We start from the raw sequence: 26706 nt of genomic DNA on the forward strand, positions 1-26706 counted from the left end.
GTGTGTTTTCTGGTAGAGGAGACAGTACTGGCAGATGGAAGCTGCCTTTTCAGGCATTCAGTAGCATTGACGGAAGGACTCACACTTTGTTACCAACTTCATCATGAATTAGCTCTCCAGATAGGACTGGGAACTTTATGGAATACTGCTTCTCCCAAGTGCTGCTCCTTCCCTCCTTCCTTCCTTCCCTCCTTCCTTCCTTCCTTCCTTCCTTCCTTCCTTCCTTGCTTCCTTCCTTCCTTCCTTCCTCCCTTCCTTCCTTCCTCCCTTCCTTCCTTCCTTCCTCCCTTCCTTCCTTCCTCCCTTCCTTCCTCCCTCCCTTCCTCCCTCCCTCCCTCCCTCCCTCCCTTCCTCCTTTCCTCCCTTCCTCCCTTCCTCCCTCCCTCCCTCCCTCCCTTCCTCCCTTCCTCCCTTCCTCCCTTCCTCCTTTCCTTCCTCCCTTCCTCCCTTCCTCCCTTCCTCCTTTCCTCCCTTCCTCCCTTCCTCCTTTCCTCCCTTCCTCCCTTCCTCCCTTCCTCCCTTCCTCCTTTCCTTCCTCCCTTCCTCCCTTCCTCCCTTCCTCCTTTCCTCCCTTCCTCCCTTCCTCCTTTCCTCCCTTCCTCCCTTCCTCCCTCACTCCCTGAGGCAATGGGAAACTACTGGATACGTGGCAATTCCACATTCCTGCACAAGGTTTGTAGAGATGCTGAACAGTACAGAGAATGTTCATGATATTTTCAGGAGACAGAAAATCTTCAGGGGAAGACAGTGGAAAAATGTTGGTGATGCAACACCTCAGATACTACATGACAGAAAACAAACCAGTTCAAGTTTGTTGCAATTTTTGCTCATCTCTGGTGAGCAGACATCACTAGCATACTAAGAGGAAACAGAAATTATGATGTTTCTCCATGTCAATGCATTGGAATCTTGCTGTGCCCTAACGAAACTACATTTTTAGACATTGATAACAAAATAAAGAAAAATATGCACAGCTCAGAATTTACTAGCACATAGCTGTCTATGTAGCCATAGCTTACAAAGGGTTTTTTTTTTAATAGTCCAGCAAGTATCTTTTGTACTGTTTGTCAATAGTCATAATATGAAGAAAATCTGCTAAATTTAGCTTGTCCCTGAACTGATTTTACACCATTTTTTTTGTAATGTGTAGAATTTTTTTCAGCAATATATAAGTAACAAAAGTACCAAAAGGTCCTTTGTGAAGCAATGAGAACATCTAATCTGTCTTACTAGAAAAGTCAAAACAAAATATAGATAGGAAAATGAAAGGACAGAAAATTTTATGTAAACTTTGAAAAATTAAATCTAGAGACTGGACCACTGCAGCCATTAAGCATGTCCATGACACTGTATTAATTTTCTACCCTGTGAGAACAGGAGAGCTTGGCTAGATCTCACAGACACTAGCACTCCCACACCTGGCTGCTAAGTGCAATGCTGAGGTGTTTATGCAGCCACAGCCATGAGCAAGTCAAGGATCTCAAAAAAATCTCCAAGAACAGTAACATTATTTGCTGAATTTTCCCTACATTGCATGCGACGCTTGAGACAGAATCAAGAACTTTTATCTCAGTCAATATATCTGTTTTCTAGATAAATAATTTTTTTTTTCCTTAAAATCCATAAATGTTTCTGAAATATACTCTCCACAGGACAATCAAGATACTTTCAATGGAGTTACACAACCTGCTACATAAGGCAAGTATCTGATGGATACTGTATAGTAAAATCTTCTGTATCTCATATTCTGCCATATTTTAAGCTATTTAAGTATTGCCTGGTATAAGAACTTGGACTCATTCCACATAGATTTCCACAAACTATTTCTCTCTTTTCCTATATTTATTTTTTTAGCCAGCCTAGAAATTTATAATATTTTCCTATCCGTGGGACTTAAGCCAGCACTGGACAATATTTCATCACAATAGCAGATCATGAAAAATAATGGTTGTGTCAATGTTTGGAAATGGCACATTTGAAAGTGAAGTCATTATTTATAGGATCAAAAGGTGTCCATATACAATGATCTCAGAGTTAGAATGCAAATTAAATAGGTATGGGGTGATTTTCTCTGATGTGATGCCCTGAAGCTTAGAGAGGATAAAGCAAGCCTCTTGCCTCCTCATTGAAATACTTCTAAGTAAAATCATGGGCAGTCAAGACACCAACTTAAAAATTTTATCCGTTTTAGCTGGACTCGTTCTTGAGCCATGCATTATCCTGGAATATGCTTTTGAAGATCTTAATGGTCTAACTGGCAGAGGCTCCATAATACATTATACCTGGATCTTCAAACACCTATCTCACTTCAACAAGCTAGGGGAGACAATTAGAATAAATATTTTACTGAAAATGTTCTAAGCTAAATAGCTGGCTCTGCACTATTCTTTCTATTTATGGTACCTAATGAACATTAAGACTATGCTGAAAGTATTCTAACAGATGGATCACAAGGAAGTTCTGTACATAATTTACATTAGCATACTTAAGTTGTTCACAGCAAAGCAAAGATTTCAGAAAACAAAAGTATTTTTTTTATTTCTTACTATGAATTTGTTGTTTTGTGGAAAACAGTCTTTCCAGTTCTTGTGATTTTACTTCATTTCTCATTATAATTGTAGGTCAGTCAATTTGGCTGCTCATAAAACAGAGGTATGCAATTAATTCATTTTTCACTCAGAAGGAAGTAGAGAAAAAGGAGAGATAATTTTCCCTCCTTCTTGAACAGAAACTAATATCAAAGACTCAAAAATCTGGCAATACATTTATGTATACCTTGGAAAATGACTGTAAAAGTTGTATTGTTGCTAAAAACATTTTAAAATGCTGAAAATCTAAGAACATTTCATGCTTACACTGAGGATAGTAAAGATTGTAGAGTACTAGAGGTCTGCACTATTACAAAGAGCAGATTCATGTCTTTAGGGAGTCTGAGTTTGTGCCAAGCAGAGGAGACCACACAAAGTCTGTAATTACTGTCTTGTCTCTGGCAACTCTGATTTTTTTTTTTTAATTTGCCAGCCATCATACATTGCTGTGGAAATATCCAGCATATAGGTAATTTTGTGGATCTGACTGGAAAAAAAAGAAGAAACCGTGAAAGCAGAAAAATAATAAATCAACTACCATTTTAATTTAAGAAACTTCTAATTGTAACAGTGACTCACTGTAATTAGCAGCCTTTTCCTTAGATATGTGAATGGCCTACAGGCAAGAAGACTGATTCCCTGTTCACTGAATCATCACACAGTGCATTCAGTGTAAGGCTTAAGAAACCCCAGTGCATTCCCCTAACATAGAATTCCCTGATTCCTTCTGAAAATAGATGTTTACAATGAAGCAGAGGAATTAATCCCTAAAAGAGTGTATTTCTCTCCTCTCACATGACCTTGACCCAAGAGGGGTGCCTGAGGAGGAGCTGTGGGTGTCTGTAGTAGATAAGAACCTAGTCTGGGTACCAAAGTCCACTTGTGAGAAAGACAGAATACTGTGTTTTGGTAACAATGCTGCTTCTGGTGTTTGAGTTAACACAGTAAAGCTGAGCTGGTCTACACTGGCTGTTTACATCATAGATTGTTTTTTATCATTTCTGTGAGTAAAAAAAGAAAGATAGGTCTTTTGTTTCAGGTAAAACCTGATAGAACAATAGAAAATTGCCTCAGGCAGCACTACGGAGGTTTAGAGTGGATATTAGGAAAAATTTCTTCACAGAAAAGGTGATCAGTCATTGGAAGAGACTGGCCAGGGAGTGATGGAATCATCCTCCCTGGAAGTGTTAAAAAAAACATGTAGATGTGGTACTTGGAGATATGATTCAGTGGTGGACTTGGCAGTGCTGGGTTAATGGTTGTGCTCAATGTACTCAGAAGCGCTTTTCAAGCTTAATGATTTTATGATTCTGTGAAGGTGGGGAATCAGCCTCAACCTGTCAGGGGTACATGTAGCTTCCCTGCATCACATGGCATCTAAATTCTAAAGGAGCCAGAGACTGAGTGGTTTCTCATGCAACTTTATACCTCAGAAAGCCAAGATATTTTTAACAAGATACCAGTATTTTCAAATAGCTGTTTCATATCAAACACCTATCATTTCCATGTTGGCCTTAGTTCTTTCAAACAGATTGTGAAATAGAAATAGAGAGTAAGTTTCATGCCAGCTAAAATGGCTGTTGACATAGAATAACTCAGGAATGTGCTTTTGGCCTCCATTTTATAGTGTAAATGTGTGATTCATTTTGACAATCTAAGTAATCCTTTCATGATCTTAATTTTTTTTTTCCTTTATGAGACTGATCACCTTTTCACTTGTTTTGATCAAAAGCCTAAAAGGTATGTTCTTTATTTGTTTTAGGCAGTTTGGCCATCCTTTCTAGTGGCCTGGGAAAAAAGAAGGAAAAGCCTAACAGTGCAGGGAACAGACAGATGGTTACAGTTTCCTGACAAATTATTTATTTGAATTCTTAAACACTCAGCTCTTACTTATAACTTCTTCACTTCAGTTTTAAGAGTCCATTTATCAACAAGAATGATCACATATTGACCATACCAGGACTCAAAAGCAAATGTATTCATTTGTTCTCTATACGGAAATGAGTTAGTGACAAGTGAACTGATTCAGACAAAGCACCCAAACTAAGGCTCCAGTGCAGCATTTGAACTCTAACAAAAAGCTTCTCTACATCCTTTCTTTCTGTCTTTCTCTAAACCTTGCTTGTAGCCTCTTATTCAATATCACATTCCCTCATGTGGATTTTTCCTTTCAGAAAACTGATTTTAAAAATTTTTTGAAAATCTAAAATGTCTTTATATATATATTTATTTACACATACCAAGAAAGACCATTTTTTATCAAATTTAGTATTTGCAATAGGAAAATCTTTGAACATGAAATGATTCCATAAAATCATTTCATTTAACATTTAATGAGAAATTTTGCCACTGGATTTGAGGTAAAGGTGCTGATCACTGGCTGAAAAGTTTGCAAATCTTTTTTTTTTTAAAAAGGAATTGACTTTTCACCCACAAAAGTAAATTTTAACTGTTAAGATTAGTTTAAAAATTTCTGTTGCCTCCCTGCTCTCTGGTAAGTGACATATTTGCACTCATCAAATCCAACAATGCCAACTGGTTCCCTCCTTGCCCTCATACTCACAATGAGTCTGTGCCTCAATCAATAGCTAGATATTTCAGCTGAAAATAGTGAAAGCTGAACCTTAAAGTAGCAAAAAGGTAGGTTTCTTTGTTATTTATTCTTCAGTTTAGCATGACCAAATCTCTCAGCCTCTTGGTGTGAAAATTTTTTTAGAGGTAAAATTTTATCTTTGCATTTATCTGCGCTGGTATCCTAATTTAAATGAAATATAGTTTACCAGGCAACATCCACTGGAGAACTGACACACAGATTTGTTGTATTTTCCTTGTCTGGTTTCTCTTCCAGTACAGTGAAGTTTTGCTGCTTTTTGCAGACATATGGATCAGTGTTTATTCTGTAAGTATATCCAAGACCCATTTGGACCTTCAGCTTGTATTTTATCTCATTAGACAGTGGTTGCAAATACACCAAATTCTCACACTGCACAAATGGAGTATCTTCTGTCTCCCAATGGAAACATCTGGGGGTCCAAGCTGGAAGCAATCTTTCCTAAATGTAATGTTAGATGAGTGAATGTGTGTGTGTATGTGTGTGTGTGTGTGTGTGCTGTCCTAGGTTGCTCTCTATCATAGGATGTGAGCTGTAGTCCCTTTGTTCCCCAAAGCCTCCATGAAATCTGCAGTAGCATGAAACAGATGAAAGAGATTTCAGATTGAGGGGCAAAAAAGGTGTTTCTCCCTCAACTCTAGGCACAACACATTGACTGTGAATGTGCCAGTATCTTAAAAACCAGGTCCTTCACATGAAAATTTGTCTGACATAGCAATGGCCATAGCAGTGAAAAATTAAAGGCTTGTCAAAGACATCCAAACCCTCTCAGCCTAGTAACAAAAATATCCTTTATTGATTCTGTGAGTAACCAGCATTTCAGTGACACAGGACCCTAGCTGCAGAATCAATATTTAGAACATGATGAATGTGCACCAAACTAAGAAAACACACCCATCAACCCTGCATCTGAAGTTCTTCTCTAATGGAAAAAATAACCAAGTGATGTAAACAGAAAGGGCAAATCAAGTGACAATCTACAAGACCACCCATCTGGGCCAGGCAGTGTGTTCCAGGGTTATCTGGCTGCTTCCTTTGTGCTGGTTCACACAGTGACTATTGCTCTAAGTTTTGTTGACAGTGACCACAGCACTTTCTTTAAATGTAAACATTCCCAAGTTCCAAGACATAGTTCTCAATGAGTTTGCTAGAAAAGCCCATATCCTCATAGGTGGCTTAACTATTGCATTTCTACAACACAACCTTCCTTTGGAGTTTCTGTCAGCAGAGTATGTGTGATAGACTCAGGTTGTGCAATCACAGTTTTTGCACTATATTTCTATATTATACCTTCAGAAAATTACTTTTAAATCAGTTCTACAGCTTTTTGATGAGAATTAGAAAAGGTATCCCATGTCAGCTCAAAAAAAGAAAACTAAGCAAAAGTTACATGCAGCCAGTGTAGAAGAGGAACATCCCTGTAAGCAAAAATAAACACACTAAAATATTTAATTGAATATTAAAAAAATGTCTAGTCCTCTTTATGGAATATAGGGCTTTGAAATAGAATGATCAGAGGAGTTGGATAATTTATTTTTATTGTAAGCAATCAAAAATTCAACCATATGAGTCAGACTCTTCTTCACAAGAAATAATACTATGCTCCAGTAACAGAACTCATGGTTTCAGTGGCCTACTTTTAGAGAAAAAAGTACTCAGCGTGAGTCACAAACCCTAAATAATGCAAAGAGCTCTTGCATCTTCTGCTTTTAGCTATTTGCTCTCTTCCCTAATTTCAAGTGCTGGCTGCAAGTTGCTGGTGAACACCTGAGCTGTCCATAGCAGACAGATCTGTTACCAGCCAAATGCCTCATTCCTTCCTTGAAACTGTTGAATTGTTACCTTTACTTCCACCATCTGGAGTCCAAGCAAAGTGCTAGAGGATAGTGATTGATAAACAACCTATTTAATTACTAAAAAACATGATAATAAGGGTCTTGGGGCAGATAACTGCCCCTTTTTTCCAGTTTGGGAAAGTCATACTTTAACAAGCTCCCAAACTGCTCTGTTGCTGACTATAGAGGGATGGCCAATAAATGGTTTTACTGATCACTGGTTGAGAGCTAAGCTGTGCAATTATTCCTGGCTCTCCTGAGGCAAGCACACAAGGGAGGGATCAGCAATACACTAGGAGCCAAAGTAACGCCCTTCTCCTTTTGAGAATGATATCCATCTCCGACAGCAAATATAAAAGCAGTTGAAACAAGATTTCATGGGCCTCAATTCCCACAGCTTTTCTGGGCATCAGATTTGATCACCATTGTAAAACATTCTATGTGAGTAGCTGGGACATTGTAAAAAAAAAAAAAAATCCCAAACTCCTTAGTTCTGTTGTTTAATTTAGAAAGTGGAATGAATCAGTTTTGTGGACAACATTTTGATGTGAAGCAGACAACTTTTAAATCAGTTTTCCACTAAGTAAAGAGAGAATCCTACTCCTCTTTGTTGAGTACCCTGGTCTATGTATTGTGACTCCATTTCTTTTGAATTACTAGAAGAGAATAGTGGCTACTATTTAAACCTGGTTGAAAGTCCAAAATCATTATAGGGTTACCGAAAGAAGGGAGCTGCCTTAGTATAGACAACTCTCTAGGAGTATGACATTAAAGAAATAAAATGCAATTTTTAATAGTTTTCACATCCAATATTTCTGTTTAGCTTTTTTTATCTTAACAAAAATTATTCTCTCCCACAGCAACATTAGAAAGCTTAGAGACTCCTCATGAATATCTGAATTGTTCTTTCTTTTCAGAATACATGAGATTTAAGTTTAGCCCACAGACTCCATATGTGCATTTATTCCTGGGCCAAACACACAGATCATTTTTTATTATTACCAACAATTATCCATAATGCATGGCTACTAGACAGTCTAGACTCATGTCACTGACAAATGTCAGCATAAAAATTCAACTAGGTTAGCCTTACCACATTAAAAAAGAATTTTTCAGTTTACAAAACATCACAAGCCATAGGCAGTTCAGAATATATTCCTGCACTGTATAAAGCAGAGTGGAGATGTATCTAAGGCTCACACATAACTCTGAGAATGTTCTTCAGCTCTACATTGCAGACATTTCGTATGTCTGGAAAAAGAGGAATATTCTGCAAAAGAAGGGGATTAGAGGTTTTCACATGAGAGGCATAGGCAATTACAGAAATATTTACTTAATTTATTGCTGAACAAAGAATTTCTGGGTACTCCAAGCAAATGGGCTCAGCTTGAATAGCTCAGCCAGATTTAATACTTCACTGAGTCATGTATATGGGTTTGTATCATGGCGATACTGACCATCATCCTCCAATAACTACATATGTTTTACATCAAGGTCATCTTTCAGCTTGGATAAGATTTGGACTTACTGCAACAGTAAACAAGAGGTTAAAGATAAAAGCTTTTCAGTCCTTAAATTAGTGCTATTTCCACTTCACATCCACTCAAGCACCAGAGATTTCTCTAAAGCTGCCAGTGTTATGCTGCTCTACTGACCCATAAGTAGCTGATATTTGGTCCCACTCCAGTGTGTGATTTAGGGGTTACCCTCTCACTCACAGATAGCAGGTGGTCTTTTTTTTACCATAGAACTCCCTTAGCAACCCACACTTCTCCCTCTGCCAGGCTTTCTCTTGTGGATGGTGAGGGCTTCAAAACACACAACATTCAAAAACTTGGAGGTCAGAGCTGAAAAACTGCAGTCAGCTGGGAATTATATTGTTTCCGGAACTCCAGGAGGAGAGGAGTTTGCCTTTTAAATTCCTTGAGTTCTGTTGAGTTTTGGAGGGAGAAAAGTAATTTCTCTGTATTTGGAAAAATGTAAACATTTCTTTTCCTTTCCTCTTGTGAAAGCGAAATCTTATTATCTCACAAGGTCTTTTGGGAAATGTTTCAAGGTAAAAGGAACATTTTGCTTTTTTATCATTTCATAAGGTGCTCTTATTATATTATTCCACCAGACAATTTAAATTGCCTGCTAAAATGCATAATTAATACTTAGACTACCTCTAGACACCTTGAAAGACTTTGGGTGTACCACACATATTCTTGGTAAGATATTATCCTTCAAGTGCAGAGAACAAACACTGCCATAGTCATAGAAAGAGTTACTGGATATTCCTACAGCTCAGCAGAGTCTGGTTTTACACACTGAATGCATACTTAAACCTACATATGGAGGCATTTTCATATGCCCTGTTTTTTTAAATACTTGTTTGTTTTCAAGTTCTCCAGAAACTTCAGAGAAAGGCTGGCAGGAAACTTCTTGAGAAGTCATCTTTGTCATCAGTCAACAGTACCCAATTTGGCCTGTCTGCAAAAACTTGACTTTTATTACAAAGAAAACAACCTCTGACACAAAAGTCTGGCTCCATATGCCATTGGCCAAACAACTTTTTAGCATGCAACAAGGGCTTTGCTGGCCCATGCCCCTGCCTAGGCACAAGGTAGGGAGAAAAGTGGATGCTCTCCCATGGAGTTGGGATGCATCGGAGCACGCAGCACAGTGTAGGAACTGAAACTGCTCCTGCATCTGATGATATTAGGCAGAACACAACCATGCTTGCTCTGTATGTTTACTGCTTAAGGAAATATAAGAATGGTTTTAAGGCTGTTATTGTTTTGAGATTATTGAGACCAAAACTCTTCTGTGAATTTATCACACTCCTGTATAATGGTGAAACATTTTTTTTCTCCAGTTGTGTGGAAAAAGTGGCTCAGTAGCTGACATTCAGGGAAACAATATGCTATATACATCCATACATCTCCAAATAGCTGAAGTCCCCATGTGAGAACCACACAGCCAGCATCTGCAAAAGTGATCATACTTAAAAATGTTATAAAATATAATACAGGCTATATGGTCAAGGGGTTATTTAAGCCTTCTTTGTTATTCCGAGCTCTATTATTGTCTAGGTGTCCAGTTTTCAGAAATCAATGTGAAAATCGAGAAATTAAGTTAAAATCTGAATCTGCAAATGAACTTAGCGATTCTACATTTGCTGATACAATGCTTAACTTGAGATCACTGCATTGATTGGTACAATACTTAACTTCTAAGTGTGTGCCCGTGATGCAGTCTGTGGCAAGACTTTGGTTAGATATTTGAGTTCTGTGTACAGTGCTCCTCAAGGTAAGTGCAAAAGCCACCTGAGATCACCAACCAAAAGAGACAGTAAGAGACATTTAGAAAGAGACCACTAGAGCCTCCTAAGGAGGTTCATATTCTGTGTTCATGATGAAGTTCATTATAATGTTCAGTCAGAGTTCAGAGTTTGGATTTGTCTCCTGGGGCTGGACACCCAAGTTGTCAGTTTCTTAAAGCACGATGTAATCTCTTCTATACAGATAGTTCAGGGGGGAATCAGAAGACATATGTTCAAAGTTCATCTTGTCTCAAAAATTATTAATTTCAAATCCACACCTGTCACTTGCCCAGATAAGAACGGTGAAACTGTGTTTCAGGTGAAGATATTGACTTTGTTCCACTCCTTAGCAAAAGACTCGTGACCCAGTGAGTGACTGGACAGTCATTGGGCAAAGTGGAGACCTGAACTTTGGTCCCTGCTCTCTGACTTAGAGGTAGTCCTGCTCCAGAAGCAGAAATCAAGTTTTCCTTTCTCATGCAGCACCTTACTATTCTCTCCAATATTGTTCCATATCTAAGGTATTGTTGAACTTTCTGGGGTGGATTAGGTTTCTGAGACACAAAGTAAAGAACTATATACCTTAGAAAAGAAACCCAAAATATTTAAAATGTCATTAAAGTGTTTTCTCTGGGAAATAATTTGCTGAACCTCTCTCCTCTGCCCATAAACTTTTCCAGCAGTGCAAATGCTTGTAATTTTAATGCTCCAGCATAGACAATAGCAATGTTTCTTCTGATTTACATGTGCTTGCTAACTGGTGGCTGCAGGCAGATGTGCTCACCCCATCAACAAACCGGTGAAAACTGGCCTGGAGGTTTATTTTCCAAGGTGATTGATAACCACAAACACCTGTATTTAAGCCAATAGTCATCTTAAGAATTATGTGAAGTAATGAAAAGGCAACAAATCATATCCTTTCTGCTGAACTCCTTGACAGTTTAATTCTCTGTGATATTTTAATCACAAGACTGGATGAATCTGGCCAGACAAAGAGGGTCATCTTATATCAGTTTTATTAATCTGTGACACCAAAATTACATGTTTCTTTTCACCTGTACAGATATGGTAGCTTCTTAGTATTCCATTTGACTTGAAAAATAAGAAAGGAAATTTAAAAAATCAAACATGACAGCCTATGCAGACAAATAGACAACCATCAATGGCTGTGAATTCAGAGACATTTGTCAGTGGGGACAAGGTGCAGTTTGACTGTTCATAAAAATCCTGGGGTTTGTGCCCTATCACTAATGTCACATGTTTTAGTAAGGAATAAATTAGATTTCTATCTAATCTTTTTCTGCTCTATAATGCATAAATGTTACATATACAAAAGAGAGTGTAAGGCTAACACTTAAAAAATTAATGAAAATATGGGCAGTACGCTGACTTTGTTGTATTTCTGTTATTTAATGGTGGAAAGGACATAGCACATAAATAACCTCACTAGCATAGCTGTATCAGACTTTTGCTACAGGACAGTTATGGAGTGGTGAAGGTTCTTTCATTGCAATTTGATACTGAAACAGCATTAGGAATGCAAGGCCTATCTGACTTAATAACTGAAAAACCTATGTGTTACTATGATCCATAATTATCAATGCAATCAGAGCTTTAAATTAAGGTATTCTATTTATAAGGCAAGTACATGAATGCCATATCACAAAGACCAAACACTAGGATACAGTACAAACACTAAGGTTATTTGTCACTCTGAAAATTTCCCTAGAATTGTGGTAAAGTTACCAGAACATTAAATATAAGGTATAACAAGAAAAACATGTGCTTGGGTTGGACATGGTGGACATTGCATGGCAATTTGTAAGTGAACAATAGAACCACAAGATTGTAACTCCTCTTTCTGTTTCTAGGTGAAGACAGTAGACAGCCTGACCTCCTTTGACTGCTCTGAGATGAAGATGCTGCCTCCACTGCTTGGTGAAAATGGGGTAGTTTGTTTGTTTTTTACTTGAGTAATTAGCTGGTTTGGATAGCTTAGCGTGAAGAATTGAACAGGGATTTTACCACTGCCACACAGACTTCTAAGTAGACACTAAAGTAAGAATTAAAAAATCCACTGTCTGTCACTACTGATTTGGTTTAGAGTTGCATTAATTATCCTTTGTATAATTCATAAAGTACATTAGAATATTAAGTTAATGCAATGCTCTGCTTTCCTGATTAGAATATTTTGTCAATCTTTCCTTCATCTAGGTTTACAGAATCAGGTATTCCAATCAGTGACATTTAAACACGACTAATTTCAACTTCGATATGCAATCAGTAGTTTTTCACAAGCAATCACACCAGTAGATTAAAAGGGCTGACTCTGAGAGTCATTTCCTTCTCCAGCATCCAGGAAACAGTCTGGTTTGAGGGTAAAGCAGTATTTTGAATAAAACCCAGTAGTCTTGGCCTCTGGTATTTAACTGGACTCTTATAAAAACAGGTGCTAATGTCAAGCACATTATGTACTCACTCTCCTGCAGTTGTTAAGGTGATAGATAGTGTGGCAGAAAGCACCTCCTGGCAGATGAAATTTCCGGAAATGTCCTTGTATTCCAGACCAGCTGTGTAAAAGTGGGGTCAACAGCCATGCCCTCTAGGCTGAGATGAGCAATTCAGTTATGAAGTTCTCAGCTACCAAGTTTGGAGGCCAAAGTAAGAATGTAAGAGGGTGGAATCTTGGCCCTGGAGGAATCCAGGGGAAGGCAGCTAACAGCTTTAGGAAAGACCAGGATTTCATTCAGAGTGTTTTAGTAATTGAAGTCAGGTAAGGGATTCTCAGAAAGACAGAAACTAAATGAACTATTTTGTTGGTTACAGGGCAGTAGTTTTCCACTGAAAACCATTCAAAACATTTCTTCTGGAAAACCTTTGTCTGCTTCTCATGTTTGTAATTTCTAAACCAGGAAATAACATCAACTAAACCATGATTCTACTAAAAATCATCCTGGTTTCATCCACAAGAAATAATGACTTTGAGATTTTGGCATTATACAATTTGGCATTGGGCATTCTGGGCAGAATAGGGACAGGTAAGGAAGGATCCATGCTGAGAGCAGGAAGCACACAGCAGCTTATAAGCAGAATTGCTGGAACAGTTGCATGGAGCAAACAAGCTCTCAGATTGCAAGGTCGGTGCCAGGCTGCCTCTCATTCCAGATGAAGGGTGATACAAAGTCACTCCTCTGTCTTCAGGCTGTTCTTCCTGGTGCAGGCTGCACTGCCAGCAGGAAGCACCAATCCCTGATCTCAGACTGATTTCTCAGGGATACACAGAGCAGAGTCCAGCTTTCTCCTGCTTCAAACATTAACACAGGCTTGTCTCACCAGTTATACCATTATAAACAATGGCTGGGTCATGGGCCTTGCATTTTTGCACAACTCAAACACCAATAGTGGAGCTTGTTCAGCTTTTCTGCCCCCATTCTCTGGCCTTTCAGCAATATTTGTGTCGTAAAAAAGGAATATGGAGAGAAGTATGCCTCACATTCACAACATTAATTAAAATTATTCTGTATAAGAGAACCATGATGCTATTTCAGAGGACACTTCTACCAATGAAGAAAAAAAAAAAAAAAAAAGGACAGCAGATAGGTTCTTTCCAATGTATGGCTGCCAAGAAGCTATTTCCTGTAACTTGTCTTTTAGCAAGAATATTCATTCAACATCTCAGCAATAGCTGGAGTTTCTGAAGTACGTAAGAAAGGAGAGGTGGACGGATGAATTAAAAGCTAAAACTTATTCCTTTACAGTACTGGTTGGTGGCTAGAATATTCAGGATATCAAAGCTATATCACCTGAGCTTTAAATAAGAGGACTCATTTGAACTTTCCCAGTTTATTTTTACTGAGCTACAGTACTGCTCCATGAAACAAGGACTTGGGCTTAGTATTCACAACCCCGACCCTGTGGCTTGCACATTTGTATCATGAGAGGCTCTTCCATTACATGATCACATAACAAATTCAAGCCCCTATTCCCTTTAGATAATTTACAACTGTTGGAACCCGGGAGCTGCTCACTCTTCCGCCAAGCCCCATGCCAGCCGACCACAAGTGTGCACCACTTGAGCAGCTGAGTCTGTTCTTGCTCTGCTGCTGTTCCAGCATGCTGGGATCCCCATGCAGGCAGCACATGTCCTGCTCTGCACTTGGATACCTCGGGTTTCAGATGCTTGGGCAGGTGGTGTGGTAATGGCCTGAGAAGCAATTGTGTGTCCCTGACTAACAGATCATAAAATGTGGGGTTAATAAAGGGATAAGAGGTGTCGCACTGGCAATATCAGTGGGGAGGGGGCTCGACAGGAGTCCAAGGTGCGACCATAGTTTAAAGGATATTAAGTGATTTGTGAGGCTTATTAAAAAGTAAAAACTGTGTCTCAGTCTTTCTCTGCAGTTCTCTCTCACCTTTTCCATTGTCTTACCTCACATTTCCCATGTATTGACAAAAGAATTTTATGACTATTGTGGCAGTTATGATATTTTTAATGGGTATTTAAAGCATAAAGCAGACTTAGTTTGCATATTTACTTCTAAGTAATCTAATAGGAAGCCTGAATGACCACTGTAATGTTGTGGTGCTTTCTCTCTTTTCCTTTCTCTCCTTTCCTTCTTATTTATTTCAGAAATTAAAAGACTAAGCATCATGTAATGAACCCTCATTCAGATTAGATGGATAGATAGACTCAAACTATTTGATAAAGTGAAATAACTCTGGAAAGCATGCATGCAAGAAAATAAAACTTCATTAAACTAAAAGCGAGTTTCAACAGTCCCTTCCTGGAGTCACTTAAGATCAATTTATGTTTAATAAATAGTTAATAACAGAAGCACTAGGAATTAATCATAATAGCATATTAGATAGGAAGAAAAATGTGATTGTAATGTGGGTCCAATGGTGCAAACTGTGCACTGTTTAATGAAGTAGATTAGGGGTCAGATTTTGAAATGGTGTAAACTCTCCTTATTTCATGGATTTTTTCTCCAACACTTTATTAGCTCTGCTTTTGTCTTTGATTCACAATTGGATTTATGGTAAATTTAATCTCAGTTTTTCTCTGCCTCTGTTCCATGATTTTTTTCTAGCTGCTGAAATAGTGCTTGTTCTGTTAGAAGCTATATATACCTAAAGCTTTGCTGTGTCCAGAGAAGTTTCAGAAAGCAAAGTAAGACAGCAATGTTTTATAGATTTTATAAGAGTTAATAACATATGTTAAGCATCAAATACCTTCTCCAGAAATGATTGAGCTCACTTATTTTTATTTTTTTTTAATGTACTCTATACAGGTAGAGTACAGGTATATCATATAAAGGTATACTACAGGCAGAATATTATTAAAAATATTTAAGTTGCAGGTTTGAGCACCCAACTTCAGACTAGTAAAAACTTAACAACTTTAGACACTAGGACAGAAAAGGGATTAGATCTGATCTCCCTTTAACTTTATAATTTAAAGGTCCTACCTTGCAAGTTTAAAGTCACAGGGAAGCAATAGACTCTTAATTGAATTAATTTAAAATGCATATTTAAATGTCTTACTCTTAGACTCAAAACAGGAAACTTTCTTTAAGCTGAATCAGCAGATACAGCTATAAACTATTAGTTGTAAATCAGTCTTTGAAGATCTTAGAATGCCATTAATCCACATTTTCTAATTCACTAGACTCAAGAACATAATTCAGTAACATTCTAACTGACTCAGCAGTCCCCAGGAATGTGTCAGCTGTTTGACTTTCAACCTTCTCAAATAAAATAAAAAAATAAATAAATAAAATTAAGAAGATTTTAGCTAAACATTTTATTTCAAGGCAGGCCAAAATACCCAGGCTCTCTGCCTTCTCTACTGGATTGTATTTAATTTAACAGGGGTGACATGTTTGGAGTCTCAAGTGTATCCTGCACAAAATATATCTAATTACAGAAAGGGCCTGAAAGCCAGAGCAAAAATGACACCAGCTGACAATCACTCCAGCTCCTTGGCTTTGACACAAGATTTTACATTGTTCAAATACTAAATATTAGCTATTTTACATTGTTCAAGTACTAAATATCAGCCCAGAAAACCTGATGCTTCCCCTTTGGATTGTGCAGTAAATGAGTTCCGTCCTCCAACACATGTGCTCATGCAGTGTTTTGCTATTAAAGTGTGTGAGTAATGGGGTATAAGAGTATCTCAGACATAAATCAAAGCATGTGCCCTCTCTGTGATGTGTGATTTTGCCCAGACTTGAATGACCAGGAATGCCTGCTGGCAAGCAGTCTGCGTTTTTGAGATAACACCAACTGCACGTGGCATAAGTGGGTGCCACAGAGGGTATCGTTTAACCCCACGTGGGAATACTCCAGTATGTAACACATCATCTGTAACTTATTCCCCTTCAAGAAATTGCACTGCAATTTTAGAAGGCTTGTTCTAAATGACTGCTAGAATGTAAAGATAAACTTTGAGTCAGGGAAATACGGAGAGACGCAGACCATGTTTTTGAGTTTTGACACTTTGCTATTTGGACAGGACACAAGAGGTTATGGTCAAACCTGCTTGTTTTGCTTTTAGCAGAAGTTGTGTTAGCCCTGTGCTGACTGCTCCTGAATATTCTGCCTCCTTTAGCACCAACCTTCATGGTACTTATTTCAGGAGGGCAAAGTTGTCCCATTTGTGTCATTCTATTTTTCATTGCAGTGGGACCACATATACTTTTTACATGTTGATTAAAATCTAACTGTAGGGCTTGAGAACAAATCTCATCTTTTCATACTTTCCTGATTTCTAGTGATGCCATGGAGGTTGTAATGGGATGAGTCAAATGCTTTACACCATACAGAATAGAAGTCTTAAAAATAAGTAAATTTTCACATCACTTGAAGAAAAATAATGAAAAGCACCTTCTGCAACTAGCTGAAAGGCTTTATCTTTTACACAGTTTCTTTTTCAGTGGAATTTGGACTAGCATTTCAACAATTCAGATGAATGTAGAATACTTTTTGATTGCAAACCACACTGGATACCAGCAACACTGCTACTTTATGAAACAGTTAAGCAAGAACAAGCAAGTCCTGCCCATATTACTTGAAGTGGCTATTCAGGTTTATGATTGATTAGTCAAGTTTCAAGGGATCTGTATTTTAATAAGAACATCCATGACAACAGGAATATAAATCTATTCTTTGTCACCATAGTTTGATAGTCCAACACTACAGTGATCAGCTACAGAAGAGGTAGGCATCATTATTTTCCTAAAGGAACAGTTTTGCAGCAAAAACATTGATTAGATGAGCTTGAAAATTTCATAGGAACATGACATTTTTATAAACTTTTTTTTTTTTTTTTTTGAGAATCATATCAGAACGCTTGCTTTATTTGGCTAAATAACTTTTAGAATACAATCTACCTTAAAACATTTTAATATTTCAGGACAGAAATATTTCAGTAGTTTGTTTGACAAAAAGTTTCAAACTGTTTGATATGTTGATGTAACAATTCAGAAGGAAAACAAAAGTCAAAATGTCAGAATTTCCTGTGGGTTGGGACACTGTTTTAGAGCCCACTCTTTGGATAAGCATTTGCAGTAACTTGTAAAAATAAAGACTAAAGTGCAGCTTGGGAACTCATCCTTCTGGATAAACTAATGAGCATCAAAAGTGATGTTGGGACCTGGGAACCACGTACAGAATTGAATGGAACTAGATCGCAGTCATCCTTCCACTCCTTTGAAACTCTTAGCAACAAAGAACAAAGGAAGGAAGAGCTTAGAGCAGGTTGCACCCTCAGCTACAACAGATTGCTGAATTTTTGGCCCTAGAATCATGAGGAGCAAAAAACAAAACGTTTAATGTCCTGATTCCACCCAGTAAGTAGAACAACTTCATTGACATTTAACCTTTATTCTTCTTTCAAGTAGTGGAAACATGCGTAATTTCACAGTGTCACAACATTAGTTAAAAGAACATGATTCAGAACTTCAGCTTCAAATGATTGGAAGTTAATCTGAATTACTGAAACAAAAGCCTATTTTAGAGTAGTTGCAAGTTTTTTTGAGTTTTTTTCAAATATAATTGAAGAAACTAGTAAAAATTTTGATTAAAAGGTTATTGGATTATTTTGCTCCATGATCTTATTTCTGCTTTGAGGCTGGATTTTTTTGGTGGTATGTTTTCTTTTTATTTGCCTGCATGTATTTGGATTTTGATTACTTTTTGGTTTTGGGGGGTTTTTCGTTGTTGTTTTTTTTAAACAGAATGCTACAGGATATTTGCTTGAAACTACAGACTTCTGTGTCTGGCAGTCAGATGTAGCAGCATTTAGAAATATACTCTTTCTGGGTCTTGAAAATGAAAGTATTGAATAGTTCCAATCTGAATTCAATCCATAAGCCTCAGGGTATAAATTGATCACCAGATGGGGTAAGGAAGAAATAGCCCCTGTTGTATAATATCACATGCACTAAGTGGGTTTAACACCTTCTGAAGTATTCTGAATTGAGACAAGATGCTGGATAAGATGAATTTTTGATCTATTCTGTTAAAACAGTTCCTCTGCTATTATATTCCTCACCCCAATGACTCATTTCATGCAATGGAATCCAGCAGCTCCAACTTGGGTGTCTTAAATAGACAACAAAAGAGCCATGGAAAGGGATCAGGAAACTTCCTTGCTTACTTCAAATGGGAAACTGTTACTTTATTTGATAATTTTAGAAAGCATTAGGAACTTTATTAGCAGAGCATTTAAACCCTCCGGCCAGTGTCAACAGAAGTAGCAGGTGTTCAAGTCCTTCTGGAGATCCATCCCTTGGTTTGCAGCATGTGCTAAATATACTGTAAGGTGTTTGGTGGGGGGGGGGGGGGGGCACGGGGAGAATGATGAAGCAAAACTAAGGGAACAAATTTTTTAAAAATATAGACATGGAAAACTTGTATATACTCAATGATGGGCTCCACATGGACATCACATGGGCATCTAAGAAATCAGAAAGGAGATCTGAAGAAACTAAAAGTTTATATCCCTAATTGTAATTCATACAAAGTTTGAGGACAAGGTTGATGGCATGGTCAATGCTACCTGTTGCAGTCTCACTCTCTATTTATCTTTCCATTGCTGTCTCTATAATCTCATTTTCTCCCTTCTTAATCTCTTGGCTTTCAATGCACTTTATGTTGAGCTATCCTGAGCATGTATTTTGCTGCTATTACATGTACAGGGAATTTGTTTTATTGCTTCTGATGGCATTAGAGTTTGAAGAGCAATGAACTTGAGGCATTCCCCAAGACTTGGCAAAACATTCAACCTCTGAAACCTCCAGCTGATTACACAGTTTGCATATACATATGCACGTTAATTTGTGTTGTAAGGCCGGGGAAGGGAATAAAGTGAACTCTGAAGATACAATCAACAGCTTGAGCAAAGCTTTTTAGTCTGACCTCAAAAGTTTATCCTGTCCTGCAGAAGCAGTCTAAGGTTACTCCAATCCCACCCCTCCCTCCTAAGCACCCTGTGGAATGAGGGATAACTGCATAAGTAATTAATATTCAAAGTTTCATCACTGAACAACAGTGTTTCAACATCAGATTTGATGCTTAATACTCCAACCATTTTTAACCTGAGCTAGATCTGCTTTCTCATTACCCCTAACCCTCAAGCAATGGTATGTCTATAGGACTGCTTTATTTTTATTCGAAAGCCAGGAGGACTGATATTGGACACAGGTAAATTGTACTGCATTTCCTCCCTTCTGTTCCATTTCTCCCAGTAGTTCTGACAGACAAATACGTTAGGAGCTGTTGAGGAACATGTGATAGCAGTTTTTTGATTTAAGCAGATGTAGCAAGCTCACATTTCATCTATCAGTAGAATGTGGATACTTAGAGGACTTTAAAAAGTTTTCTATTTCTTCATATTGTCAACTTAACAACAAAGATTCTGAGGTTCTGTGGAAACCAGCACCCAAAGCACAGGTCTGTAAATCCAAGAACTTCATCCAGGATTCCATTCAACTTGGCACTGATGTGTTGATTGATAAGGAGCAGGACTGCACAAATAGACACATTCTTGTGTTGGGGGGTATCAGTGCAGCCAACAGTTTTGCTGGTGTTCTGCAGCAGAACATCCTTGGCAATTGGTGTTCTGTGCTGGAACAAAATTCAGACATTTTTTCTGATCTGACAAGATGGAACTTGAGCAGTTTTGTGCTTCCCGTTCAACAGCACATCCATCTTTCAGAGAAGTAGGACACTGGTTTGTATTTCATTGTAAAAAGGAAAATTCTTTAAATGCAGATCTTACTAGCTGAGGAGAACAAAAGTAGGAAAGAGGAGAAGCCTACTCACCTACTTTCTGTGGAATTGTTCAAGTAAAAAATTATTGTGGGAAAGATTTTCCACATAAGACAGTTCTCCCTCTTTTTACACAAAGGCCTTGCATTCCCATTCACATCATACTTTTCTCTGAATCCCTAAACACAACAAATAGTCATGCTTTAGTAAGCACCTGCTTGGCTTATTTGAAGAATCCTTCTGTGATGGCATTAAATCCTGACCTTTGACTTTTCCTGTCTGATGCCAAAATGATTATTTCTGCTGGTTCTCAGTTTGACATCAGGGAGCAATTGGTTAAGCCTCTGATCCTTCATCTTGCTATCTGCTGTTCTTATAGATGTCCATCATGCTTCTGTATTCATATTTATAAAGACAGATTTAATATTCCAATAATTATAGAAATGTGCCTCACTTTCAACTGATATTAGCACATCCGCAACATAGAAGATCAAAAAATGCTTTTGTTGTTGTTTTTTCCCCCTATTTGCCCACAAAAATTGATAAAGGGCAAAAAGACCATTCAGTCCATTGAAGCCAAATAGTCAAGAATTTGAAACCCGTAGAGTTCAGTTCACCTCCATAGAACAAACTCTGTTAATGAGAATTCTGCTATTACTTGTCATACCCAGATTCAGATAGAAAATAAAATGAAAATATTTTCTAATTAAAGAATATTACAGATTTGTGCAGTCCTAAATAATGGAAAAAAAAAGAACTAGCATTGAAAATTAAGCATTAAAAACATAAAAACATTGGATTCAAATAAAGGCTTTTATTTTTCAAGTCACAGAGATATTTATTTCAGATATATATGTTAACAAAAGTGAGGTTAGATATACATCCTACCTTAGGTTAATGTCTTACCTTAGGTAAGCATATACCTTAGAAATTAAGCATTCTTTGCTAATTGCTTTTATTTTGAAGTCACCATATTTTTTCAATCTTCTGTACCAAAAATGCTGACAAACTTTTTTCTAAAACAAAGTTCAAAAGTAAAAACACAAACAACTAGTAATTTTGGTTGCTAATAAAAATATAGCTCAGTAGGAACATGTGGTTTCTATGTAGGCAAAATTCTGTGCTAGCCCACTTCTGATGAAAGAGGAGACCCAGACCAAAGACCCCACAGGCCCCCACAGTGCAGTAAATAGAGCTGTCACGGTCATGCTGCCAGAGCTGGTAACTTTGTGCCATCCTGGTGTCCCAGCAGGGACAGTGTGGGTCACCACGAGCTCCAGCATCCCCATTACATGCTCCAGTGATGGGGGATCCATGCTGCAGTGATTGCACATACCAGGGAGATTTCCATGAAAAGCTGCTGTTAGGAATGCTTAGGCACTTGTAGGAAATGGAAGCTAATAGGCTGAAGAGCTCAGACACACATCAAAGTCAAGAAGCTAATGCCTGGAATTAGTGACAACAATGGCAGTGTCCTTGGTGATTTCCATTTGTGGTGATTTCCATTTGTTGTGCCATGTTCCAAGGCAGATCCAGTGTGACAATTTCCTAATGCATTCACTCAGAGAAGCATAGGTTGTTGGTAATGTGACATTTTAATTTAAACTGTTCAATCAAATCACATTACATGTCATTTGCTGTTTGGTCAGAGCATTGAGGTTGTTTGTATCATTGCTGATTTCCCCCAAGTGCAGGTCACAGCACTAGCTGACATCAGTGCAGCAGCTCTATTTTACATTAGCACTTCTTCTTGAAAAAAATGGATTTTTTTCCTTTGTTTTTATACTAGTGTTTTCATCAGTATTATAGTTGCTTTCAAATCGTCATTGCTTTATCCTTCCTTTCAGCTAGGCAGGTCTTTTATTCAGAATTTGCATCTGATTAATGTGGTTACCCAGTGTCCACAAGAGTAAAGTGTTCCCTAACAAATCAGCATATTTTTAATTCCCAATCATGCCCACACTAACAGAAATAAGTAGAATTGGTTTGAGTATTCAAACCAATTTAAATGGTTTGAATGCAGGGCAGCTTCAGCACCACATTACCACTGTCAGGAGCCAAAACACTTTTGCTGTGCCACCACTGGCTGGAGAACCTCAACCTTCTCTTACACTTCTCAGTTTCACTCTCTTTCTCTAGTCCATCTTTTATTATCTTGTCTTCTACCTGGTGCCCCTGACTCTCCATCCTGGATTGTATGTTGTCCTTTATCCTTTGGTTTAGATATTTGTGGGTTTCTCCCTGCCCTTCTCCCTTTTCTCTGGCATGCAAACCGTGACTTTTATTTCTAATGTATTGATTCATTTGTGAATTCTACTTGCACAGTAGCTTCTGGCCTAAGTCTGTTCCCACTGAGGTCAGCTGGCAGCTTGCCACAGACTTCAGTGGGAAGAGTCTCAAACTGTTAAGTGTACATTCAGTCCCAAATCTGCAGTTTGAAGGATGACATTATGTCTCAGCCTCGCTCAGTTTGATCTGTTGATATTTTAGCCAGTTTAACATCTTATATCATGTTCTTGGCATGTTGCTCTGAAGCTGAACACCCCCCATCTTTTGTTACCTTCATGATTGCATTCTCCATGGGTTCTTACAGTGCTCTCATCACTGTTGTATCTGAAGCCCTTCCAATTATTCATTGAGTAACTAACATCGCTCACATGCAATTCATTTCTGGTCTCCCAGGAGGAGCTCAGTGGAGAGTTTTGCCATGGCTTCCACTTCCCCACATCAAACACAATCTATCCCCTGGCCTGCCCATCAACTAAAAAATTAGGTTTGGTAAGAACACGCTGTCTAAAAAAAATCCCTCCCCAATCATAATGAATGTTTCCAAGGTCAAGACATTGCACTGTTCCCTATGTAAGGGTCTGTTTTTGCTCCAGGATGTATCCTGATACAGATGTCTGGGCTACCTAACTCTGCAGGAGGCCATCTACATTCCAGATGTGGATTCTTGTTCAGATCATACTGGCATTACGTGCCATAGTCTTGACTATTTCTTAGATGTAGCCTGAGGGATGTAGCATAAAACACTTAGATGTGCTGAAAGGATGGGTTGCCTCAAAATTTCAAGGATGTCCTTGTCTTTGTCCTCAGGCAATGTCCTTGTCCTCCCCAAGTCCATCCACAGAAGTTTCTATTCCCTCACTGTCTTCACATGCCCCCCACTTCTGTCTGTTGATACAGCAGAGACCTGGCACTGCAAAATAAAATAATGACTGGCCCATACAATGTCTCAGGTTCAGTATTGTCCAAAGGCTGGGAAGCAAAAGAAAGAGAGAAATGCCATGGGTTAGAACAGCAAGTGATATAAAAATTAGAGTGCTAGTTAAATTGAAGAAAAGATGTAATAAACTGCACTAGCCTGTTTGCATTTATTAGGAAAATATTAATTCACTATAAAAATACCTTAGAGTCAATGAATACCCCAAAATACAATTGATTCCAGTGGGGGTAGGAAATATTCAGGATTGGGTCTATATGGGAGATTGGAATTGCCTCTCATGATATTGTTCATGACAGTTTATTCTACATTGGAAAGGAAAACAATGCTTCACAGAAGCTGAAAAACTCCAAGTTGTATGAAAACAACACTTTGCAAATTAAATCTTTATGACCTTTTCCCAGAGGATGATTTCAAATGTTAGTCTGAACTGAATGTGCACATAGGGCATAGGATATGAAATATTCAAATTTCCAAATCGTCTTTTTGGCTCTGCACACATGCAAAATCTGTCAGTTGCAGATGGATGAAACTGAGGTCTCATCCCTCCTCAGTGTCATTGTGCATTAACACATAAGACCAATATGCAGAAACAAAGGAAGGTTTAACAGACCTCTGCTTTCTTTTCTCTTTCCATCCAAAACCATCTTTTGTGAAACTAAAACTGAAATATTTTGAAACTGAATAGCAAGGCTTTCCTGTCTTAAAAAAATATCATATTTTAACAACAAAAAACTAATCAAAAATGTTGCCTATCTTTGTGAAGAATTGGCATGAGAACCTAAGGGTTGTTTTGGTTTGTTTTTTTCAACATCATGAAAAAAGTGAAGCATATGAAAGTAAAACCCATCATTTTTCAACAGTTCATCATTTCACAAATGAATCATGGCTGTGATACATAAAATACTTCTGGATGAACCAGTCTGTCCTAGGGAACAGCAGATGGTGTTGCATGTCACTTGTCCTGCTGGCCCTCAGAGGTACCATATTCATCTAAAAGCAGATTGGTAACGGTGCAAATGTAAAATATTCTGATCCTAGACAGTCACCACATTGATTTACTAGTGGTATGATTCTTTAAAAACAGGAGGCAAAACCACAAACCAAACAAAAATCACTTGAAGATGAAGTAGTGTGTTTTGAGGCCCTTCTTTTTTTTTTCATAAGTACAAGCTGAAATTCTCACTACTTTACTGAACATCATGGCTTTAAGAAAACATTTCATTTTGGGAATACCACAAGAAAATCTTGAAAACAACACTGTCAAGTAAAGTGGAATAGCTATACTGGGAGTAAAATAATCAGGTTTGGTTAGAATAGAACATACTGGATACTCTGAAGGAAAACATGATTTTCATTAGAAGTTTTTATTTAAAAGCTGCAAAAGTCTTGGAGTGATATTTGTATAAAACTTTCATATGTTTCTTTTCATTAAAACAGTTGTAGCCTTTCTCTGTCCCCAGTGTTTATGCTTTTAATGGGCCCCTGAATAAAGCACTCAAATATTATAAATAATCACTTTTGCAATTAGCTTTCCAGCTTTCAAAGAAGTTATTGGATGAATCAGGAATGGAATGGGACCAGTTCACTTATTATGGAATCATAATAGGCAAATAAATTCTGAAACAGCATGGGAATGAAAACTTCTTCTCTTTCAGAAATAGTCTTTATTTTTTTTCTTTTTTGCTAAAGTAAATTGCTTTAATGATTCATTCCACAATAGTCAAATGTCTGCAGGAAAATATTGCCTTTGAGGGTTATCTAAATAGTTACTCAGCTTAGTATAAGTTCACAGTGGAAGATGGAATCTACATTAATAACATGAATTATGAAAAAATAAACCCTGCCTGTGATCTATAAAAATTTTTGCGAGTGAGATTAACTATCCTCAACTAAGAAGCTTTCCCTTGTTATAAAAATCAGCCTGAAAAGTCATCCATATATCAGCAATGGAAAGATTTTGCTATTTATTATGACACATAAATGTACTTAATGTTAAATTTTACTCCTTTTGGAAGTTGGAATTTTCCATTTTTTTCCTCTGAAATACTGTATTTCTGAAGTACCTTACTGAGTTCTAGTACTTTCTCTGCCCCTCGATTCCTCCCCACTCACGAAACTTACTAGGGAGAAGAAATCCAGGGTAAAATCCAGCATAGGGAAAAAAAAAAAAAAAACAAACCCTTAAACAAAAAATATTTTTGTCCTTCTTCTGCCTCCATTTCTTTACCTGATCTGTTTCTTTTTTTCTTTTTCATTGTCATTATAACAACAGTGCTGGATTTTGGTAAAGAAGGCAGAAGAAAGAATTTTGGTAAAGAAAGGCAGATATTTAAATAAATTTAAAGTGTCCTTTTAAGATGTATTTTTATAATTATATTTATAAATAACTCAAGGCAGATTTTTATTCTCATAGGAATTACCATACTAAATTGATTAGCCACTCATCCTGACATTGTTATTCATCTCCAGAAGCTGAGGGGTTTAATGAAAGGAACTCATTAGAAATGCACTTTACAATTCCATACTATCCTATAGAAAACAAACAACAAAACAGCTTTTTCTGTCAGCCACCATTTATCCTGCAAGGATAGTAGGAATTAGTGAAATTGATCTATATTGGATAAAGACATGTCTAATTACTAAATTATTCACTGTTACTGGTGGACATTTGGAAAGAGTACATACTAAAGCCTGGTCTTTTTCTATTTATAATATGTACTGATATATCACCATGCCAGACTCACAGCTACATAAGCTGAGAAAATTGCACTGTTGACAGTCACATCTTTTACCAAGTAATAGCAGAAATTCTATGCCACAAATCCAGATTCAAGGGTTATATACCCAAACCTTTCTGTACCATATGT

This window comes from Vidua macroura, chromosome 5, assembly GCF_024509145.1.
Source record: "Vidua macroura isolate BioBank_ID:100142 chromosome 5, ASM2450914v1, whole genome shotgun sequence".
Lineage (NCBI taxonomy): Eukaryota > Metazoa > Chordata > Aves > Passeriformes > Viduidae > Vidua > Vidua macroura.